We start from the raw sequence: 17038 nt of genomic DNA on the forward strand, positions 1-17038 counted from the left end.
TCAGGAAGAAGGCCTGAAGGGAGAGGCAGCCTCAGTTACCCTCGACTGTCTGCCTGACCCTAACCAAGGGGGTTGTTAGCCGTTCCAGGAATGTGGACCGAACTTGCCGTGTGAGGTCTCTCCGTTGAGCACAGGGGGGCTCTGGCTGTAAATCCCTTGCCTTTCGGGCCATGCACAAGAGGCCAACGTGACTCGGGATTGGATCTGAGGCCCGCATACTAGTCTACAAGTGGAATCTTGGATTAGTAATCCCTGTGGATTGCTGGATAGCCTTCGGGCGGATTATGGATAAGCCTAAGGGCTGGACTTTATAAATGTATTTCAAAGATAAATATGATAACCTATTGAAAAGGAACTTGTTTGACACTGCATTTCTATGTTAAGTGCTATGATTACGTGAAGGAACCGGTGCCTAACAAGCTAATTAAGAAAGCTGCTTGATACATGTCCAACTATATGTGGTAGGTAATTAGACAACTAAAACAACTGAGGAAAGTGCGGTGGATGTGGCCCATGGGTACGTCCTACGGATGGGTGGTCTCAGTTGGACGGATACTTTTCTCAATCATGATGGACAGCAAGAAGATCGTTTCAAAGGAAATGAATAGCAAGGGCGCTGACCTAGATTCTAAGTTATAATAATCCCGATTTACACTATTTTAGGGGAACGGAATGGGACTATGCCTTATGGTAGAGAGGTCGAGCCTTGCATCCCTCTCGTTTTCCATTCTCCTTGAACCAAGTGCAGCATGAATCCGCTTTGGCCCTAGCGTTTCTGCGTAAAGTAGTTCGCTTGGGGTTCGACGCTAGTTGCCATTTAGGAAATGCCCATTAGGGGAAACCCTGATTCAGGCCAGTCCTAAGTGGGAACGGCTAGAATACTTCCGCTACGTGGCAAACGTGGAAAGTCCTGGATCACAAAACCCTTAACATTCCATGGGAGTGCCGGGTGGAGCTTTCTAGATCTCCTTTCCGATGGACTGCTAAGACATGTCCTGAAGAGAACAAGTGGACACGTTACATGAAGTTTGCTGATTATCATCAACCTTTGAAAGGAGAAGTGTAAAAATCTAGGACATAGCATTGATTTTCTTATTTATCTTTTTTAATTGATTACTTCTACTTGTTTCCTCTCTATGTCATTAAGTGTTACTTGCTCTCCATTCCAAGTAAAGTCCATGAACATATGATTGAGATCCAAGGAAAATTCACCAAGCTTTTTAAGCCAATCAAAGCCAATAATGATGTCAATAGGACCCATATCTACGATAATCAACATATGTAATCCACTTGGATCAAATGGAAACCTATTAGTCGGCTCTAGATCCTCATGAGTACACTGATAATCATGGTCAAGCATCTCATCACATGGAGGAATTGCCTCTACCTATAATAGAATTTCCTCATGTGCCTCATCATAATTCAAGTCCTCTATGATCACCATGTTAAACTTGGCACTATTGGCTTTATATATTTCTTTATGATTTGATGACCATTTCTCACCACACTTGAAGCACAATCCTTATAGCTTATCATTAGAAAAGGGCTCGTTGCAGAGATGTTATTAGGTGATTGTTTAGTTCCATTTTTAGCTTTCTTAAAATTCCCATTTGATTCCGCATTATATCTACAATTGTTTCCTTGTTTAGAAGTATATGCTATATGATAAGTAGAAACCTTGCTAAAAGTATTTGGAGCCCTATTCTCTTATTTATAACCCTATCTTTGTTGGCTCAATTGTTGACCAATTTCCATAGGTTGATTTAATTGATAAGTAGCTCCTATTTTGGGCTGAAAAGAACTTAATTCTCTTTTATACTTTTGACTATATCTTTTAGCATATTCTATGGTTGCATATACATTTGTAGGCTTTGCTACCTCATACCTCTACTGAAAGATTTGGATCAAGACCAAAAATATACTTATTCAACTTTGCCGAATTAGAAATGCCCTTAACATAATGGAAAGATTTAAGAACTGGTTGAAATACTATCTAACTATAAAAACACCATATTAGAGATTTTGGGAATTTTCCAAGTCCCACTTTTAATGAATGTCTTACTTTTGTGAATGAAAGAGAGCACTATGTTTATGTTTATCTTTAAAGGGCACTTTGTATGTTACAAATATGAGATTACACATCTTGAGAGCTTAAATGATGAATGTAAGCTATGTGGCTATTAGGAGATTTGGATTTCACCTCTATCTTTTCTTGAATACTAACAAAATATGATGTTGTATGGTGGTGGAAACATCAAGGAGGCTTAACTAGTATATAACTAGGAAATTTCCAAGTTTAATGTAATAATACAAAGGTTTGAAGGAGTGCAGAGAGAATTTAGAATACAAGAGCCTTAAACATTATATGAAAATATGTTATCATGGCCAAAATTTATAATGTTATGGATTTGAAGATATTATAATATGAGTTTTTTCTTTTAGATATATCATTATTTAAAGTGACATGTATAAGTTCCATGAACTAGGACCTTAAAAGAGTCACCAGTAAAACTAGGTGTGGTTTAATAACTTGATCTAATACCATATAGTAATAAGTTTGGATAACCTATGATGTGATGGTTCTTTTTTTTGTGTAAACCAATAGGCACAAGTATGTCAAATAATTTCTCACCCCATTTGCATTTTTTGTATGTATATGCATGATATATAAATATCTTTTATTCAAAATTTCCATCTATCTTGAAAATATATGGACAGGATGGATATTGGCTTTGGCCAAAATCAACTAGCTTCACATTTTGACTAGCTAAATGAACTTTCATATCATAAAATGAAGATTTATATACAAAGCTAGAAGTTTATGATTTCTTTAAGACCAAAGATTTAACCTTTGACCAATGGTTCGTGTTTCCAAAGAAATAGACATAAATTCTATTATTAATTAAGACTTATTTGTTAGCTAAGACATAAAGAACAAAATTGGACTTAAATCACTTTATAAGAAATTTCAACACAATCAACTAATGTTATTGAAAGAATAAAAAACATTAAGTAGATTCTCTCATTGATATTGGTGGCGTTAAAAAACACCAAGGTAACTACATAAAACACTTTAGATTTCTAACAAGCATATATTTCATAGCCATGAAAAAGCCCTTAATGTAAGTGATATATTTACTATGTAAGTCAAAATTAGTCCATATAGAGTCACTGCCTTGTTGCATCATGTATATTGAAAAAATACAACTTTTGTAGATAGCTACACTACCATTTAAGAAATACTTGTGATATCCTAACTCATGAGCAAGTTGCATTGCTTCCATATCTTTCAAAGTAGAGACTAAAGGAGTTTGCTTCAACTTGGATAATTATGAGTTGCTCAATGTAAGTGACACACGATGTGAGGTATTTGTTGAGTATGTTTGTATAATAGACGATCATAAAGTACAAAATAGGATTTAAACCACTTTATAAGAAATTTCAACACAATTAACTAATGTTATTGAAATAATAAAATACATTAAGTAAATTCTCTTATTGATATTGGTGGTGTTTAGAAACACCAAGGTAACTACATAAAACACTTTAAATTTCTAACAAGAATATATTTCATAGCCATGCAAAAGTCTTTAATGTAAGGGTTATATTTATCATGAAAGTCAAAATTAGTCCATATAGAGTCATGCCTTGTTACATCATGTATACTGGGAAAATACAACTTTTGTAGATTTTGTATATCGATCAAACTTGATGAACTTCACGTGCATCATGGTATTTTCTTTAAGCGAGTCAAGTATGATAGAAGTTCTTTGATCAAGATAGAGTCTTCATGATCAATATCAAATGTTTTTGGATAAATGTAATTCTCAATAGGATTTGGACATCCTTTGTAAGGATTGTCATCTATGAGAATAGTCTTGATATGCTGACAAACGTCTCCATATTAATCCCATACATAAAAAACTTGAACATTGTTTCTACTCCCATCTTATCTGGCCTATATATGATTTTGAGTCAATGTCTATGACATTGTTCTTGGCCCCAAATCATGAAGAAAGGATACTTCCTTTTTGCATGGATCTCCTAGCACTTAATAACTGGCATGACATTCTTATGTAAAGCTGTTGACCAAACTCCCACTTGGAATCTTGCAAATAAGGCTTCAAGAAACTCCATACATCCTGGTTGAAGAACAAGGCATTGCTTTCCCATTTGAAAGCTTTGAAACCTTTTACACTTAGCAAAGCATCATTGTAAAAGAAGACCATTGAGATCAAGTATTACACATAATTGTGTTGCATTTCTTATCAAGGACACATCAATCACATCATCGTGCTCTACTGTTGTTGAATTTGTTAGATATCCAACCATAGATGTCTTAGTTGAAGTTACAAAGAAGAAAAGAAGCACATTAGATTCATTTACTTCCTCATCATTCTACTTAATGTTTGAGCTATAAATTGGCATAGAACACTAAAGCAATTTAACTTCACATTGACAAAAACATACATAGGTACTACTTAATAAATGATGTCTTAAGAAAAGAGACATTTGACCATGTGGACAAATCTAATCAAGAGTAATATCATGAGGTGTGTGTGTGTGTGTGTGTGTGTGTGTGTGTGTGTATATATATATGATTTCTTTGAAATAAAAACTATTCTAATAAGGTCATTTTTCCATATCTACTTTTTATTGCTAATTATAAGTATACTTGAGATACTAACAATAAATTCTTGTAATTAGTTGTAAAACTTGTCTTATCATTATAATATTAAACATACTTAGTTTTTAAAAAGGCCTTCAAAATGGCATGTACAAAGAGGTGCTTATTAGTTTTAATTATTAAAAGAAAATTTAAACATGATACTTTTGACCATGTGACCAAAACTATTTCACATATAAGTGACACATGACAATTTAATTGAGATAAGTTATACTCTATTTGGATAAGTTTTCACAGTTTCTTCTTAAGGACTAACCATTCTATTTTTGAACTAGTTATATTCCATGGATATTTAAACTCATGAATTGTAACAAGGATTTTACCTTAATATTCCATATACACATCTCAAAAGATACATTGGAGTGAAGTCTTTGTTGCAATATTTGCTACTGAGGTAAAACTCCTTTGAGAGGTGCAATGAATCTTTTTTGGGGTATGCAATATATTGTTGGCTCTCTTATCCTAAGGTATATGCATAGACATACACTAGTGATATAGTAAAAGATGCCATAAGAGATAAGAGATTTGACCATGACAATTATCCTTACAAAGGATGACAAATTTTAATAAGCTCTTCAATACTATTTTGGCAAAATGTTTACTTAAATAGATTTTTAAAACCAAACATGCTTGGTATCTTTTGTAAAAATTTTAAAAACTAAAGACATAGTTTCTTTAAGTAATATCACCAAAGAAAGAAAATATTGCAAATACTAATGGAAGTAACTTCTCAAGAAAAAAATCAAAATTACATCAATGTGTCTTCCTTGATGAAAGGAGAAGGAACGGAGTTTAAACACTTAAAGTAGCCTTTAATTTCTATTTCATAATTAAACTTGCTATATCTTGGCTTGATTCTTCTATGCCCTCAAGCGAATATGTCAGCTACTTGATCCTCTGTGCTGACATAAACTAGATCAATAAGACCTAGTAAAACCCTCTCCCGCACATAGTGATAATGCACCTCAATGTGCTTTGTTCTAGCATGATAGACTGGGTTATTTGCCAAGTGTATACTACTCATGTTGTCACAATAAATGACAACTGGCCCTTCTGTAGGCTGATGCATATCATAAAGTAGCTTATGCAACCAAGCTACCTCACATGCAGCCATTGTTGCACCCCTATACTCGGCCTCTGTGCTCGATAAGGCAACTGTAGGCTGTTTCTTGCTGCTCCAAGTGACTGCAGCACTCCCAAAAGAGAACACATATCCACTGGTAGATCGTCTATCAGAAATGCTACCAGCCCAATCAGCATCAGTGTATCCATGCAGCTGTATCTGAACCCTAGTCTCATAAAATAGTCCGTACTGCAATGTGGACTTCACATACCTGAGTATGCGTCTAGCCGCATCCAAATGCGATTTCCTTGGAGCCTGCATAAACTGACTTACCAATCCTTGGTAATAGTCATATAAATCAAACTTCCTACTATGCATCTGTACATAGAAGGGTCTTCCAGAAGCTCACCTGCATCTGCGCTCAGCTTCACATTCTGCTCCAAAGGAACTGAAATAGGCTTACAACCTGTCATCCCATATTTGGACAGCATGTTCAATCCATATTGCCTCTGCAAGAGTTGCATCCCACTTGGTGATCTATTCACCTCAATGCCCAAGAAATAACGCAGCTCTCCCAAATCCTTCATCTCAAACTTTTGCTTCAATAGCATTTTCACATGAAGGATATCTTCATCACTGTCACCTGTCATAATCAAATCATCAACATAAATGACAAGTAGCATAATACCTTTCTCTGTTTTTCTCACATAAAGTGAGAAATCTGCCTTGGAAATCTGAAAGCCAATAGTGACAAGATACTGTCCTATCTTGTCAGACCATGCTCTAGGTGCTTGCTTCAAGCCATACAAGGCTTTCTTCAACCTGCAAACAAACTCAGGATAAACAGCATGCACATAACCTGGTGGGTGCTCCATATAGACCTCTTCTTGCAAATCATCATGCAAGAAGGCATTCTTTACATCCATCTGATGTAAAGACCATCCCTTTGATGCAGCCATAGCAATGACTGCTCTTACGGTTACCATCCTTGCAACCGGACTGAATGTTTCTTCATAGTCAATACCATATGTTTGTGCATACCCCTTGACTACTAATCTTGCCTTGTATCTGTTCACAGAACCATCTGCATTGTGCTTCACCTTATAAACCCACTTACAGCCAATTGCATTCTTACCTTTAGGCAAAGGTACCAATTCCCATGTAGCATTTGCTTCCAAGGCATCCATTTCTTCATCCATGGCTTTCTCTTATTTTTCTTTTTCCATGGCTTGCTTAAAAGAAGTGGGTTCTGGTTCCTGTATCACTTTGACCATATATGTATAGTGAATGGCTGTAAATCCATCATATTTCAGCCTATCCACAGGATATCTAGCTCTCGTAGACCTGCACAAAATAGGTTCACTCCCAGGTGCTCTCAAAACATCCATGGTCTTCCTTACTCCAGGTGTAATAATAGAAGGAATGCCCAACTGATCATCAATGCTCTGTTCTGAGCCACTGGATTCACCATCCACATAAGAGTGACCCGCATTCACATCAAACATGGGATGATCAACCTTCTCTTTTCCTTTTCCTGATACCTGCATACCACTATCTGCATTGCTTTGAGAAGATTCTCCTGATCTTAATCTGCCTGTCCATGGTGAAGAATGTGAACTACTGTTAGAGGACGCTCCAGGTCCACTAATATTTTGTGACTGCTGCTGTGAATTCTGTGCAGCATTACCATTTTGTGCATCTATATCATCAATCACATTTACTGGTTTATACCAGCTACTCATCTCATAAAAAACAACATCTCTGGTCACTGTAAACTTACGAGTAGAAGGGTTATAGCATCTATACCCTTTTTGTTGCAGAGAGTAACCAATAAAGATGCACTTCTCAGCTTTTGGATCCAACTTGGATCTCAACTCATCTGGCACATGTACATAGGCAATGCAACCAAGAATTTTCAAATGAGAAATATCTGGTTTCCTACCTCTCCTCTGGAGTCATCCCATGTATTGCTGCAGTGGGAGTCCTGTTCATTATATAGACTGCTGTAGCAACTGCTTCAGCCAAGTAAAAATCTGGCAAGTCTTTTTCGTTGAGCATGGCACGAGATACCTCTCCAATATGCCTGTTTTTCCTTTGTGCAATTCCATTTTGTTGTGGGGTATGACTGCATGAATATTGCTGCTTTATGCCATGCTCCTGCAAGAACCTTGCAAACTCATTTGAGAGGTACTCTCTCCCTCCATCTGACCTTAGGCATTTTATTTGCAGACCTGTTTCTTTTTCAACCATAGCTTTAAGAGTTTTGAAATGCCCAAAAACTTCACTTTTCTTTTTCATGAAATACACCCAAACTTTTCTGCTATAGTCATCAATAAAATTGACAAAATAATGACAGCCTCCAAGAGATGCAGCTTTAGTAGTCCACACATCCGAGTGGATTAATTCCAATGGCTTTTTACTCTCTTGAACATGTCTAAGAAATGGTTTCCTTGCCTGTTTTCCAAATTGGCAGGCTTCACATACCTTATGCATTTCTGCAACCTTGAATTTAGGCAATCCTGCAACAATATTTTGGGCCTGCATAGATTTAAGTCGCTGTACATTAACATGACCAATGCGTTTATGCCAGATATCAATATCTGCAACTACACCGGTCCCATGTGCAAACATTGCTGCACTCAATTCAGACATGTCTGCATCCAACGTAAACATTCTGCCCTTCTTCTTTCCTTTTGCTTTCAAGCGACCTTTATTTTTCATATCCTCAACAAAGCATCCATGAGGATTAAATCTGACCTGCAAGCCTTGCTCAACCATTTGACCAACAGAAACCAGATTCTTGGTGATATTCGGGACATGAAATACATCGGACAGGTATTTCTTTTTTTCATCCTGCATGGACAAAGGAATTTTTCCAATCTGCACGATAGGATGTGCAGTATCATCACCAGTCTCCACAAATCCTGGTTTTTCCATTTTCCTTGCATCCTCCATCCATTCTGCATGACCTATCATGTGGTTTGATGCACCTGAGTCAACATACCATACATCATTGCTTTCTTCTGCACTTGTTACAGAATTGTTCATGTGCTGCACCATAAACAAATGCTCATTTCTGTCATCACCCTGTCTACTAGAAGATGCATAATTTCCTTGTTGTAGTTTTCCATTCATGATGTCATTTTGCTTTTTATAGCAGTCTTTAGCCATATGACCCATTTTACCACAGTAGTAGCATTCAACATTACTGTTTGCATTTTGGCCTCTTTGCCATCCACCACGATCTCTTTGGCTCCCCCTGCCTCTAGAGTTACCACATCCTCCTCCATAGGACTGGTTTTCTTGAGTTTGCTGCATATTCTGATTTCTATCACGGCCTCCAAATCGGCCTCCTCTACCTCTGCCTCTACCTCTTCCAGCATTTGAGTAGAAGACAGCTTCTTTTGAAGTTCCTCCTGAAGAAGATGCACCACCATTTCTCTGCCCTCAGAAATTAGAAGAGCAATCAACTCCTCAAAATCGGGAAATCTTTCACGAACTGAAATGGATGTCCGAAACTGTGCATAATCCTTTCCTAGACCATTCAAGGTCACAGAAACTAAATCATCATCTTCCACTGGCGACCCAATGGAAGCAAGTGCATCTGCAATCTTCTTCACCTTCATGTGGTAGTCATTGATGCTCATACTTTCTCTTTGCACATTATGCAACTCTTGCTTGAGCTGCATTTTCCTGGCTTGCGTATTTCTGCTATACATTTTTGACAAAGTATCCCATGCCTCCTTTGGCGTACTTGCATCCTGAATATGCATAATCATAGAGTTTGAAATGCTGATAGAGAGCCAATACATAACTTTCTTGGCTCTCTCATGCCATGCTTTAAATGCCTGCATTTGCTGTTGATTGGGAACATCAGGAAGAACTGGTTCTTCTTCATTTCCTGCAACAAATTCCCAATATCCTTTTCCCATAAGGAAATTCGTCATTCTAAACTTCCATGCTTGGAAGTTGTTCTTGTCAAGCTTTTTAGTTACAATCTGTGAAAGAGAATCAGACGCCATTACAAAACACTGCAAAAAACATAGCTTCACCCTCACAAGGGCAAATATGCAAAACTGGTGAAAGTGGTATTTGACCGCACAATCACTTCCTAGTGATGATTTTGCATAAATAGGAACCAAGGATGATTCTGTAACTCCCAATGTCTCTGCACACAAGCATACGATGCAATTTCTGTGGTAACGTTTCACCGACCTGGAGAACTGTGGTCGCACAGCATAAAATAGGGCCTTTTCCTGAGTGCGTGCAGAAAACTTCCGCCTCCAAAACAGGCCCCGAAATGGCCTCAAATAAAAAAAACAGGGTCGCTAAGGGTTAAAGCCCTTTCCCACAGCATATATTGCCCTCTTACTTCACCGCGAAGGGCGTCTCAACCTGAGACAATGCACTCTTGCAATTTCTGGCTGTGCTACCTATAGAGATCTACTCCCAAAACAGAAAATGAAAGCAACACCGCTCCTCTTACCAGAACACCGTGAGCTTGGCTTGCTTTCTTGAGCTCCTTACCATGAACAAGGCTCTGATACCATGTCAAGATTGTAGGAGAGAAGGAAGGAGTCTCACTTGTAGCTTTATTGCTTGCACAATGGGGGAATACACACAGGTGGAGGCTGAAAACAGTTTTCCTCTTCTTAGTTGTGTAAGCCAAAAAAACTCTAGTACAAGGAAATAGAAGAACCCTATATATGGGTCTCAAACCAAACTCAACTAACTAAGGTGGCATACTAACTGAGCCACGAACTAGAGCAGATAAGGATAGCTATCATGTAGCTATTATTCATGGGCGGTGTACCAACCGCATCTGCAACTGACAAGTCGGTGACATAAATGCACAACGGTCACCTTGGCATATCACGAGTGGAGCTCGATATCTCAACATAGCATGTGTAGGGTTGTCCAATACATCAAAGGAGCTCAAAGAATCAGGGGAACTCTCATCAGAGAGAACAGGCTCATGAAGAGGATAGTCTGCATGACTAGAGGAGTTGGAAGTTGTCATAGGATACTTCAAAGGGGACTCATCCAAACCAGAAGGGGAGAACACAAAGGCATCAACCACGAATGCAAAAGCTCCCACATGGACAAGCCTAGCAGACAAAAGCATGACATATCCAACCACTGTAACTTGCCATAAAAGCATAAGCATGCCTCGGAGCCATAAATGCATAAGCATCCCCGAAACATAGGAGTATACATAACTTTGCAGTGTCTCATACCATGTATTGACATACATGTCTAGCCAAGAACGGCAGGTGGTAAATAAACCTGCAAGAATCAAGCTCAAATAAAAGCCCAAATATTTATGTAAAAGCATCCAGGTAAGAGGCTCTGTAAAATACATAGCAACATACCATGTGCATACATGGGTGGCCATAAAGATCAACTGCTCCCTGACATACACGGGCAATAGTAGCCCAAATAGCATAGATGCCATATAACAGAGAAGTAGGACGACCATAACTGTAAATCCCAAGCACTATCCAAGTCCACTGATCAGTAATAAGTATCCCTCATATCAAATGCAAATGAGCAGTCATAGCTCAATAGGCAACTGCCAAAACAAGGGAGCAGCTCACTACTCAATACGTGTAAGTGCATTCAAGTAATAGCCAAGATCCATAATCAGAGCATCAAATCCCATATAGCATCCAAGGTCGTGACGGAAAAAAGCCAAGTTGTAATGGAAAAAGCCAAGTCAATGTCGAACTGCTCAAGGGAATACTCAAATGAATGTCAAGACGAGCTCAAACAACTGCCATCCACAGCCAAAGCATAAAGCATTCACAAAGACATCATAACTCGTACTGGGTAGCATAGGCATAAACCATGTCATAGATGAAATGCCAGCTGCAAAGAAGTGGCAGTCAAGCCCAAATCAAGCTCTAATCTCAGCTCAAAATTATTCCGGAGCACAAACAAGACACGTGGAACAGTCCAAATACATCATGACATCATACCGAGTAGCCGTGAGCACCCCGTGACCAATAGGCATAACCCAACTGTAGCATAAATAGATTCAGCCCTGAAGTTTCCAGTAGTAAATAACAGTCCAAAACTAAGCAGAATAATGCTCAAACCAAGCACAAATTAAGTGCCAACTCATAGGCATACATTCCTAGACATGTAGGCACCAACCGGGCATAATTAGGCATCAAATGACCATGTAGCATGAACATAAAATGTTATGACAAGGGGCTGCCCTATTTTGGGCTGCTTGTGGACAATGTAAAAGAGTCAATGGTTGAGCAAGATCAGCTCCAAAACCATCTCACATGATAGGCATACATTCCCAAATCATTTGGGACCAACCGGGCGACCAATGTCAATGCCAATGTGGCCCAAACATAAAATGCTAATGTAACACTACTATAAATCGTCTGTTAAAAGTCCTGGACTGAAGTAAATCAACCCACAAATCAATGCCAAGTCAAATTCCAAGTGTCAGGGTCAAATACCAAGTGCGGGGGGGTCCAATGGACCAAGATCAAGTGCCAATGAGTAGCCAAGTGGGTGGAGGAGCTAGAGAATGATCATGTGCTGTCCAAGGCCTGCCAAAAAATGGCAAAAATTGCCTTGAAGGGGCTTGATCACGTTTTTGATGAAGGGGGGGACTCAAGGGAGCCACAAGGGGGCTCAATAGGTGCCAATGAAGGCCCAAACAAAGCCTCAACAAGCCAAGCAAGGTGGGAAGCTTCAAGCTTCAAGGGGAAAACTCATCAATGGATGCCCCAACCTGTAAACTCTACTATACATGTGTGGACTGAAATGAATGAGAGAGAACATGATCTCATACCTTGTGTAGATGCTGGGAAGAGCTCGCGAAGGAGTGGCTCTGATACCAGTTGAAAGGGATGTGCAGCAGACGTGGGAGAGAAGAGCACACACAATGTAGGTACTGCCAACAATGTTATGACAGCCTTATTGCACTTTCATATATATATGAATAAAGAATATGGGTGGTCACTGTGCATGGGTAGGCCCAAAGGCCTTTTACCCCAACAAAAATAGCATTTGCAATCCTTTGTTATTTTTCAAGATCTTCATCAATGCACTCCTTGTCCAAGCCTTTAAAGTCCAAAATGGAAGGCTTGTTGATATTGTTTATTGCGAGTGGAGTTTTGAGCCCGAGATGTGCCTTAAATTTACCCAAAAATCCAGAATTTAGGGGAAAAATATTCAACATCGAAGGCGGCGGCTCCAGCTAGGACGATTTTGAGCACCAAGTGAAAGACAACTTTTAAAAGGTGCCCGAGCGACACTTGTTGATTTTTGATAATTTTTTAGATTGCCATGTGGGTTGTCAGGGGGTTTCCAGCCAATGCGGGATGTCAAGCCGGATGCGCAGAAATTTACAGCACTCGAATCGGAGCCAGGATGGGGAAATGGCCACAAATGGGGCAAGATATGAAAAGGTGGACATTGGAGAAGACCAAAAGGGGCGCCCTTTGGAGCCTTTTGACTCCCCCTCAAAAATTTTATGCATCCTTGATCAAAAAACGTGGAGAGAGAAGATGGGAGGATGAAAATGTGAAGAAGGCACCATCACCGAAATTTGCGCCTCCATGGATGGATCTTGGATTGGCAGGTTACAAACACCCTATGCAACTGACATTACCCCCGATCTTCTCCCTCCTTGCCGGTCTTATCACCTATCTTGGCCCGTGAAATGGCTGTGGGAATGAAGAGAGCCAATTCTAGTCTTTCTCTCTCCTCCCTCTTTCTCCCCTAAGGGGATGTTCTTGTGTGCAAGAGGAAAATGAAGAATGGTGAAGGAAAGCTTGTCCGGTTGAGACCGGATTGCTTTCAAATCAGTGTAGACATGAAGATTGTTGATTGTGAAGATGCTAGACATTGAATGTGGGCTGATCCACAGTCCCGCACTAAAACCAAGATGCCGAGACATGGAGCCTAAGCGGTAATTCAATTTTTATGAAGAAAAAATGAGTTTTTATGCTATTTGGTTGATGGAACATTGTTTCCATGGGCTGATTATTCATTATGATATTTTTTTCTATGAGTTTTATTAGTTTATGATCAAAAAATCATAAGTGATATGGCTGAAATTAATGATATGAAACCCGTAAAACATGCGTTTAAGAGGTAAAATGGGATTTTTTGCAAAATAAGTGGGAAATATGAGACATAATGCCAACAAAACTTGAAATTTTGTTGTCAAAGAACCTAAGGCCATAGCCCACAATCAATCTTAGTTTCTAGTCATTTTTTATTGAAGAAAATAGAGGAAAAATACCAAAAAATGGTAAAAAATGGGTTTTAAATGGGAGAAAATTAGGAAACGATAAAAGAAAAATTCCAAAAAATTACATGTGTGTTTATGGAATGTATAATGAAGGTAGAGCACGAGGTTGGCCTCAGTTTACCCTCTTTTCTATGTTTCTGTCCGTGTTTATCACTTTCTTTATAAAGAAATACACATAAAACGACTCTTCCATCTATCAACGATTGCAAAACATTAAACGGTAGGGTGAGAGGGGAGGTTGAGTGTCAAAATATAAATTAAAATCTGATTTATGTGTTGCATCATGCCTATAGGATGTTGTTTTAAAATAAAGAGGAAGCTAGCATGAGCGTAAAGCTCAGTGTCTTTTCTCATTACATAAATGCTAGCATGGAAACCATGAAAAGATTAGTTTTGCACGATGCATAATGCTGATTTTCTTCTGTTTGTGCAGTAAACCATTCACATTATGTACTATGCATGGCTCATGGTATCAAAGGAAAAGCTCCTGGACTGCATAGCAATTGTTTTCTTAGGAATTTGACCCACGATTGAGAGTGTAAGGTTATTCCTTGCCATAGGATAGAGGGGCGGTTTCCTAAGGGACTGTTAAGTAAGGACACATGGTATATCTCCTGGAAATACGAGAAATATGAAAGAGAGGAGTTTGTGTTCGTTTGTGTTATATGTTGAGTAGCGCATCAAGGGGCCAATCCCTGTGATGTAGGAGAGCTGCAGTGGGGCCACGGTGTTTCTACCGAGAGGTTGCCTCCATGTATGTGATCATGGCATTGCCAATGTGTATGGGTTCTCCCTTTGAGGAGCTTATGGAAAGGGAGACGTTGGACTATAAACTATAAACGCAATAGATTAAGCTCTAGGGCAGTTTGTCCTTTAGCATTAGATTGACGCTCCTGGTCCGCAAGGCCGTGAGGGTGTTTGTGTGTCATGAGCATGAGGTCCGGCTAGTGCCATAGCCAGTGCCGGCCCATTTCAGGTCCCATCGGTGGTGCGTCTGTCGGGAACTGCCTATAAGTGGCGGTTTTCGAATCATAGGGTTTCAAGGGACCCTAAAGTATCCATAAAATGGGGTTTGTTCAAGGATGGAAAAACTTGGCTTTCCCCATACAAAACTTACTAATGGACTTAGTTAGTTATGTAGAGCATGAGTCCTCTGCAGGAGATAATTTATGTGATGAAAAGAGTAGCCAATTAGTGGTTACCCCATCCTCTAATACAATGGCATGGGCCGAGGTTCGCCTTGGTGTGGTCTCTACCCAAGAGAAATCATGTTCAACCATCACATACTAACAACAAGAGCTTGTGACAAGGAACTTTGTTGAGGTGATTTTGACTTTGAGCTTGTGGGATTTGGTGAATTATTTTCTTCTTGAGGAGCAGGTGAAGATCTCAAGTCTATTTGTTTATCTTGGAGCTTCATTCTTTTGTTGGAGCGATCACCATTTTCTTGATAGGAAAAGTAGCTCACTATTTTGGACAGCTTGGAATGCTAATATAATGTCTTCTGTGCCCTTTACCTCCTCAAATAAGGTCCATCCCATTGTTTTCAAAGAGTATTCTTCGTCCTCTTTAATATGGGCAAAGTGAAATGACAAAGGATCAAGTTTGTATACTACATTTTTCCCCTTGATCTTAACAAGATCACATGGTATTTCCTCTTTCCCAGCACATCCATCTACTATCTTCTCTATGACACCATCTTGTTGAAAAAATACAATACCACTCTTTAAAGTAAATAAGAGAACATTGTCAGCCCTTTTTCCTTGACTATCATAAACATCCACATACCATGGATACACAAAATCACCACTAACTCCATCAATGGTTTGGGTCTCCTTTTTGGATGTACTATCTTTCTTTGCCATTGAATAGTTATACAAAGAGAAAAAGTTGTTAGACAAAAGTGGATTTAAAAATATTCAAAATTCACAAAACCCAAATAAATGTATAAGATTTCTAGGTTGAAAATTGAAAACACAAAAACACAAGATTTTATGAAATACAAGGCAAATGTACTCCAAAGGGACTCTTCCATAAAATGAAATATTGAAATTTGAGATTAAGTGTGGTATGAGATCCAACCATAAATATATGTGCTTATGTATCAAATCTCATGGATTATTCTGGCCCTAAGTTAGCATTAATTATGTTTCTCTTGCAAGAATCATATAATAAAAACTTTGCCATGGAATTCGGTGACAAGATCAAATTCTATTAATAATGAGACTTGATCATGGGCTTAACCAAATGGTCAAGTGATAATGAAATGTTGAGTGTGAGTGTGGTATGAGATATAATGAAAAATCATTGTGGTTATGTAGAAAATGTCATGGATGATTTTGTCCCTAAGTTAACATTGGATTTCTTCTCCATGTAAGTTTCCTATGTAAGGATCATACTCTAAGAACTTTGCTAGGATTTTTGGCCATGTGATCAAATCCTATTTAATCAAAGAATGAGATTTAGTCCAATATGAGATCCATCCATATATCAATGTGGTTATGTAGCAATCGCACGATTCCATTTGGCCCAAAGTTAACATTTTAATTAGTGCACATGTAAGTTTCCCTTGAAAGGAGCTATATTGTAGAAACATTGTCATTGGTTTTAGCCATGTGGTCAAATCCTATTTAGTCATAAGACCTATCTATAAGATTAGAAACTTTGCCATTGTTTTTTACCATATGGTTTTTAAAGGCTAGTTAAAGAGAGGATGCAGTTTATTGTGATATGAGATTCACATATAAACAAATATGGCTATGTAGCAAATCCCATAGATATCAATATAAGGTAATGTGAAAAACACTTGAAAGGTGGAGATTTGACCGCATGGTGAAACCTACAAGATAAGACGATTTCTATAAACTGGTTTTAACCATATGGCCAAATCTAGTTTCATAACCATATGAAGAAAGTGATTCATTTATTGCAACATGTTGTGAAATTGGATTTGAATATGTAGCCAAATATTATTTTATAGTGGAATGAAAAAGTGGTCCCATGGTTT

The sequence above is a fragment of the Lygodium microphyllum genome, chromosome 3 (assembly GCF_053477565.2).
Source record: "Lygodium microphyllum isolate KBCC chromosome 3, Lygodium_microphyllum_v1.1.10, whole genome shotgun sequence".
Taxonomy (NCBI): domain Eukaryota; kingdom Viridiplantae; phylum Streptophyta; class Polypodiopsida; order Schizaeales; family Lygodiaceae; genus Lygodium; species Lygodium microphyllum.